This window comes from Leopardus geoffroyi, chromosome B1 (genome assembly GCF_018350155.1).
Source record: "Leopardus geoffroyi isolate Oge1 chromosome B1, O.geoffroyi_Oge1_pat1.0, whole genome shotgun sequence".
NCBI lineage: Eukaryota > Metazoa > Chordata > Mammalia > Carnivora > Felidae > Leopardus > Leopardus geoffroyi.
The window spans coordinates 54,926,838-54,934,732 of record NC_059327.1 but is presented as its reverse complement, the minus strand read 5'-3'; positions in this window follow the sequence as shown (position 1 = coordinate 54,934,732).

Below are 7,895 nucleotides of genomic sequence, written 5' to 3'. Positions count from 1 at the left end.
ACCTCCTTCCAAAGAAGACTTAATGTGTCAGAAAAGATTAACACAATGCTGAAAGTTGAAATAACATAGAATTAATTTTGTTTCTTTAAATTTTGTCTTAGAGAAAAGATCTTTATATGGAATGAACATAGAAGTTCTGCAGTGTCCATTAATTTTCATTCATGCCCTATATTGTTTACATTGCAAATTAAAACTCATAAGTTGGAGAGATCTAGAAATCAAACAAGATCTTTAAAGTCTGGTGCATATGTAGCTCTGACTTGATTTAAATCCTATTTTACATTTCATTCTCAGCCCGTTTTCTGTTAAAATTCTTATAATTACAAATCAAATTTATAGTTTATGACACCAAAACAAAACAATAGCTTCAGTTAATGTCCTTGATTATGGTGCAGATTTTAGGCTGGAAATGAATGGATCAGAACATTAATGTAGCTCAAGGTTTCTCAAGGTTGACATTTGGGCCTTTATTCTTTATTGTGGGAGATGTCCTATGTGTTACAGTTTTAGCAGCATCATGCAGGCCACACTAGTGCCAGTGGCACTCCAAAGGTATGACAACCAAAGCTATCCCTAAATGTTGCCAAACATGCCCTAGGAAGCAAAATTACCCATAGTGAAGAACCACTGATGTAGCTGAATCTAAAGTACTGGTTTATTAGAAGCTTCGTCCATGTATTTTTAAATGTACGGAGTGTATTGGCAGCTACAAAATATGGTGAAAAATAAAGCAACTATTCTTTGTTCTTGCTGTAACTATTTAAAGATTTACAGTTGACCCTTTAACAATGCAGGGACTGGGGTGGCAACCACTGACTGCATGGTTGAAAATCTGTATACAACTTTGGACTTTCCCCAAGTTTAACTACTAATAGCCTACTGTTGGCTGGGAGCCTCTTTGATAACATAAACAGTTAATTAACATATATTCTGTATGTTACATATATACTGTATGCTTATTATAAAGTAAGCTAGAGAGAAAATGTTATTAAAACCATAAGGAAGAAAAAATACGTTTTCAGTACTGTGCTGTAAAGAATCTGCATATATGTGGACTTGCACAGTTCAGCTCCATGTTGTTCAAGGGTCAACTGTATATTAATGGGCAGAGACTGTGATAATTGGTATTAACAGAATCCTGTCATTTCTGGCAATCCAGAAATCTTTGTGAGAAGTTTTAGCTATCTGAAAGTGAACCACATAACAAGAAGAGGATGGTTTATTTGAAGAAAGTAATAACTTCCACATATTTTTATCTAAATCTATAATGTATAAAAAGTTAATTTTTTTAATGTTTATTTTTGAGAGAGACCCAGCATGAGTGGGGGAGGGGCAGAGAGAGAGACAGAATCTGAAACAGGCTCTAGGCTCCAACCTGTCAGCACAGAGCCTGATGCAGGGTTTGAACCCATGAACCGTGAAATCATGACCTGAGCCAAAGTCAGACACTTAACTGACTGAGACACCCAGGTACCCCAAAAGTTAATTTTTTAATAAAACTTGACTGTGGGGTTACTTTTTCCTATAAAAACACTCCGTTCTTGTGAAAGAAGCTTGAAATAGTTTGCTTACATTAAATTATCTGTTTATGATGTAACATTTGACTAGCAGTGTTAATTTCATATAGTTAATTATTTGCATAAAATGTAGTTGGATAAAAAGTGAAAAGAGTTCTGGATGTTAGTTATCCAATGAAATTAAATCCTTGTGAGAGCAATTTAAAGCATGAAAAATTGAGAACTTCATCAAAGCTGAGGAACTCAAGATTCTGCAGTTTTATATAAAATTTGTAATTATTTGCTATTAGGTTTTAAAATTTAATTCACTAGAAATCTTTTTCTGTGTTTATATCTGAAGCAAAAAAAAAAAAAATCGCATATCTCTGTAAGGGCATAGGTTACTTCTAATGTTAGAGCATCAGAAGAATCCAAAATTGGGATAAAAGGAAAAAAACATAATGAGTAGCAGGTATTCAAGAAATAAGTCAGTTATTTGGTAGAACTATCTTTTATTGAACAATTTAAGAAAAGGCTAAAAATTAGTACCTGAAATATATTTCTTTACAAAAACAAGCTCTATATATTATTTCTATGTAAAGTTTTTTTTTTTTTTAATTGAGGTAAAATTTATATGGTAGTATCCCATTTTAAACTATATAATTTGGTGGTATTTAGTGTATTCACAATGTTGTATAACCACCAGTTCTAATTTCAAAATTTTTCATCACCCCATAAAAACACTCATAAGTAATCAATCACTTCCATTTCCTCCTCTTCATCCCCTGCTAACCTCTAATCTGCTTTCTGGCTCTATGAATTTGCCCATTATGAATATATCCTATAAAGGGATTCATATATGTCCTTTTGGGTTTTTTCACATAGCATGTATGTTCAAGGTTCGTCCGAGTTGCGGTATATTCATCAGTACTTTGTTCCTTTTAATAGCTGAATAATAATTGTGTGGTATGTGATGTGTTTGTATGTGTGTATGTGTATCACAATTTGTTTCTTCATCCGTAGATGTACATTTGGGTTTCTACCTTTGGCTATTAATAATGCTGCGATGAACATTTCTGTACATGTTTCTTTTTGAACATGTTTTCATTTCTTTTAGGTATATACCTAGGAGTAGAATTGTTGAATCATATGGTAATTCTAGATTTAACTTTTTGAGGAGCCTCCAGATTTCCATAGTAGCTATACCATTTTACATTCCCACAGCAATGTGCAAGAGTTTCTATGTCTCCAAATTGCCAATAGTGTATTTCCTTTTTTATTTTTTTAATTAAATTCTTCCTACTGGGTGTTAAATGGTATCTCATTGTAGTTTTGATTTGCATTTCCTTAATGACCATTGATACTGAATATCTTTTCACATGCATGTTGTCCACTTGTATTATCTTCTTTAGAGAATATCTATTTAAATCCTTTGCTTATTTTTTAAATTGGATTGATTGTCTTCTTGTTGCAGGAGTTTTTCTGTATATGGATATTAAGTCCATATTTGATATACAAGTTGCAAATATTTTCTCCCATTCTGTGGATTGCCTTTTCATACTCTTGATAATGTTCTTTGATGCACAAAAGGTCTTAGTTTTTATGTAATCTAATTTATTTTTTCTTTTGTTACTCTTTTGGTATCAGATCTAAGAATTCATTGCCAAATCTGAGGTTATGAAGCTTATAACTTCAGGACTTAAATTCAGGTCATTGGCCTGTTTTGAGTCAATTTTTGTACATGGAGTGAGGTAGAGGTTCAACTTAATTGTTTTGAATGTGGTTATCCATTTGTCTCAGCACCATTTATTGAAGACTATTTTTCACTGAATGGTTTTGGCACCCTTGTCAAAAATCAATTTGCCATAGATGTTTGGGTTTATTTATGTATTCTCAATTCTATTATATTGGTTCATATATCTATTCTTATGCCAGTACTAGAATCTTGACTGTTGCAGCCTTGCAGTAAGTTTTGAAGTCAGGAAGTGTGAGTTCTCCTACCCGTTTTCCTTTTTCAATATCATTTAGGCTGTCTGAGATCCTTTGTAGTTCCATATTGGTTTTTCCATTTCTTGCCAAAAGGCCTTTAGAATTTTGATGAAGGCTGTATTAAATCTCTAGATCACTTTAAGATTGCCGTATTAACAATGTTAAGTATATCAGTCCATGAACATGGGATGTCTTTCCATTTATTTTGGTTTTTAAAAATTTCTTTCAGCAATGTTTATAGTTTCCAGTTTCCATGCCCCACACCATCTTGATTAAATTTATTTCTGATATTTTATTCTTTTTGATGCTACTGTAAATAGAATTATTTTCTTGATTTCTTTTTGTGTATTGTTTATTACTGGTATAAAGAAACACAACTGATTTTTGTGTGTTGACCCCTACAACTGCTGAATTTCATTTATTACCTCTAGTGGTATTTGTGTATATTCTAGGAGGTTTTCTATATACAGACTCATGTTAACTGTGAACAGAGATAGTTTTATTTCTTCCTTTCCAATTTGGATATCATTTATTTTATTGTTATTATTATTATTATTATTATTATTACTATTATTATTATTATTTTTGCCAAAATGCTCTAACTAGGATTTCCAGTACAGTGTTGACTAGCAGTGGTGAAAGCAGGCATCCTTGTTCTTTTCCTCGGAGGAGATGTGTCAGTCTTTTACTATTGACTATGATGTTATCTCTAAGTGTTTCATAAATGCTTTTTATCATGTTAAGGAAATTCCTCTCTATTTGTAGTTTTCTGGGTATTTTTATCTTGAAATGGTGTTGAATTTTGTAAAATAACTTTTTCTTTAACTATTGAGATGATCATGTGTTTTCCCCCCTTTAGTCTATTAATGTGATGTATTACGTCAAATGATTTTCTTTTTTTTTTTTTTTTTTTAATTTATTTATTTTGGGCACCTGGGTGGCTCAGTCACTTAAGCATCTGACTTCAGCTCAGGTCATGATCTCACAGGTTTGTGAGTTCAAGTCCCATGTCAGTTTCTGCTAACAACTCAGAGCCTAGAGCCTGCTTCAGATTCCATGTCTCCCTCTCTGTCCCTTCCCTACTCTCGCTCTCTCTCAAAAGTAAATAAAAAAAATTTTTTTAATGTATTTATTTTGAGAAAGAATGGAGGAGGAGCAGAGAGAGAAAGAGAGAATCCCAAGCAAGCTCACATTATCAGCCTAGGGCCAGACACAGGGCTCGAACTCACCAACTAAGAGATCATGACCTGAGCCAAAGTCAGACACTCAACTGACTGAGCCACCCAGATGCCCCTCAAATGGTTTTCTTATATTGAACCACCCTTGCATTCCTGGGATAAATTTTACTTGGTCATGGTATATAATCCTTCTAATGTGCTTTTCGGTTTGGCTTCTTAATATTTTTTTGAAGAGTTTTGCATCTATATTCATAAGGGATATTGGTCTGGAGTTTCCTCAGATTGTCCATGCCTGACTTTGGTATCAGGGTAATGTTGATATGGGTTTTTATTTGTAAAATTCTTGGAATATAGGGGCTACATATATGCCATATATTTCTCTCTAGATACACCACTCTGCAAAGTTGAGCCGATCATGGTATCATTCTATAGAAGTAAATTGGAGAAGCTAAATCAGTGTCAATTTACTATAATTTTCTTTTTTTTTTTTTTTTCTTTTCTTTTTTTTCGACACTCAGAAGTTCATCAGCTAAGGCTGGCCTCCACCCTGAGCTTTAATAGTGTGCAGTATAATTTTCTAATATCAATTTCTCTTCAAATCTTTGAGAGTAAAGTTTGGGCTTAGGCTCTTACTGCAAAATGATTTAGAAATATATGAATTTGATTATTTTTTCTTTTTTGGGAGAATTACTTTAAAGCCTGTAATGCTTTACTGATGGGATCGTTTCCATTTTATTTTATTATTTTTTAATGTTTATTTTTAAGAGAGTGTGCATGTGCAAGCCGGCGGAGGGGGGGGGGGGGGAGACACAGAATCAATCCAAAGCAGGCTCCAGGCTCTGAGCTGTCAGCACAGAGTCCAATATGGGGCTCCAACTCACAAATTGTGAGATCATGACCTGAGCCAGAGTTGGACGCTAAACCAACTGAGCTACTCAGGCACCCCGGGATCATTTACATTTTAAAAGCACCTGCCATATTTTGCAGAAATGATTTTTTTTTAAGTTTGTTTATTTTGAGAGACAGAGCATGAGTGGGGGAGGGGCAGAGAGAGGGGGAGAATCCCAAGCAGGCTCCATGCTGTCAGCATGCAGAGTCCCATATGGGGCTCAGACTCACTAAACCATGAGATCATGACCTGAGCGAAATCAAGAGTCACGGACTTAACCAACTGAGCCACCCAGTCGACCCACAAAAATGATTTCTTTTGGAAAGAAGTCCTGTGTACCTGTGAGCACCTATACGGAAGTTAAAATTTCAAGATGATCTGTTGAATGTTCTTAATTTGTCCTTCCCTTTCTCCAGTGGTTGTTGCTCATTGTTTGGGTTCTCCATACTCAATACTGGGTTCCAATACTCAAATAATCTTTTAGGATTAGTACTTAATCCCAGAAAACAAAAATATTCAAGGCATTCCTATGGATTATGATGAGGAAAGGGGAAATTTTATCAAGAAGAGATGAGCTATTAGTGAGTATTACTGTCAACTCTGTGCTCAGATTCATATGGAAAAGTATATAAAATATCAAAGATAAAAAATACAGAAATTGTTAAATCAGGAGACATTTAGTTTATATGAGCTAGCTGAAGTGTACAATCCTGTGTCCCGTATCAGTAAAGGTTTGTTTTCCTAAAAAGGAAATAGATTAGATGATGCTATTAAATAATGTAGTGGTTAAGATTCTAGATGCTAGAGAAAGACTAGCCCTATTCAGAACCTGGCACTACTTCTCTGATAATGTAACTTCAAACTATTTAATCTCTCTAAACCTTGGTGCTTTGCCTATAAAACAGGGATCATGACCATACCTACCTCATTCATTTGTAAGACAGTGTTAAGAAAAATAGTAAATTTTTAATAAAAGCTTTATTGTCTTTTCTTGTAGCTAAAAGCTATTGACAAAGTAAGGCATCTGTTTATTAATGTGATTGAATGAAATGTTTGCTTTTAAAAATACATTGACCCAGTTGGGAAAAACTGCATAAGGTAAGTTTTGTGAACATTCATGTTTTTATATTTATTTGGTAGTATAAAGAAGAATGTGTGCTTCTGTTATGCATTCATTTCTAAAAGACTGTAATTTAATTTCATATTACAAAAGTTATTTTCAGAAAGGGGAATATATGATGAATACTCATAATAATCTATAAAATTCCACTAAATATTTAGCTTTTTTTCAAATACTATTTTTCTCACCACATTTCATTTGCAGTAATAAGGAAACACTTCTTCAAGAGCCATTGTTGTCTTACTGATGCCCTCACGCTGATGTATCATTTATATAGAGAGATACTGAATCTTTAACGCTTTTTTCCTCCCTCAAAGAGGGTCTATACCAAGTAGAAAATGAAACAGGTTTACTGATGATTTTCTTATGTACTTATTCTCTGCACTGTTTCAGAAAGGATCTAACACTTATATTATTTAGTCTGATTTTAATACCAATTAATTCAGTGAAAAAAAGCCCTAATGAATTGTTGTTTTTTTTTAAACAATTCTACTTCTTCATGCATTTTTGTAGGAGGTCATACCATTAAAACACTGACTGGTTTTTGTGTAGATTTTAAGGGGAACTGAATTCTGACTACTTCAAAATTGTTTGGTCCAGTCCAGTAACACTTATTGGATACTAAATAGAGAACAGATACTGTTCTGGGTGTGGGCCTCAGAAACAGATCAGGGACCTCCAAGTACATATTTCAATTAAATAATGTCACTTTTATTCACAAAATGATAGGTCTACTGCATGGTATGGTACTAAAGTTTTCCCCATAACAATACTTTGTATTACCCTCTAAACTTCCCCTCTTTGGCAGGCTTCCCATTTATAAATAAGTATTTTTTTTTGTAGTTATTAAACTTTGTTAGAATACAAGTTCCAAGAGGAAAGGTCCATCTTATTTATTACTATATCCCCAGATCTAAATAATAGCTGGTGCTTAGCAAACATTTAATACATTTTTATAGAATGAAGGACTTTCTGAAATTATCACTGATGGCCACTAGTCAATGCATGCCTCCTGAGATATGGGGCATAGTCTGAAGCTGCCTCTATCAGAAAATATCTTTGAAGATTTACCTTTAACATTCATGTGACTTTAATCCATTACAAATTTCTTTTAATATATGTTATTCTCAAGAAAAATTGATACATCAGAGATAAACATCATAATTTTGAGAATAGAGCTATATGTGTGAGTGTGCAGTGTATGGGCTTTGGAATTAGAACTC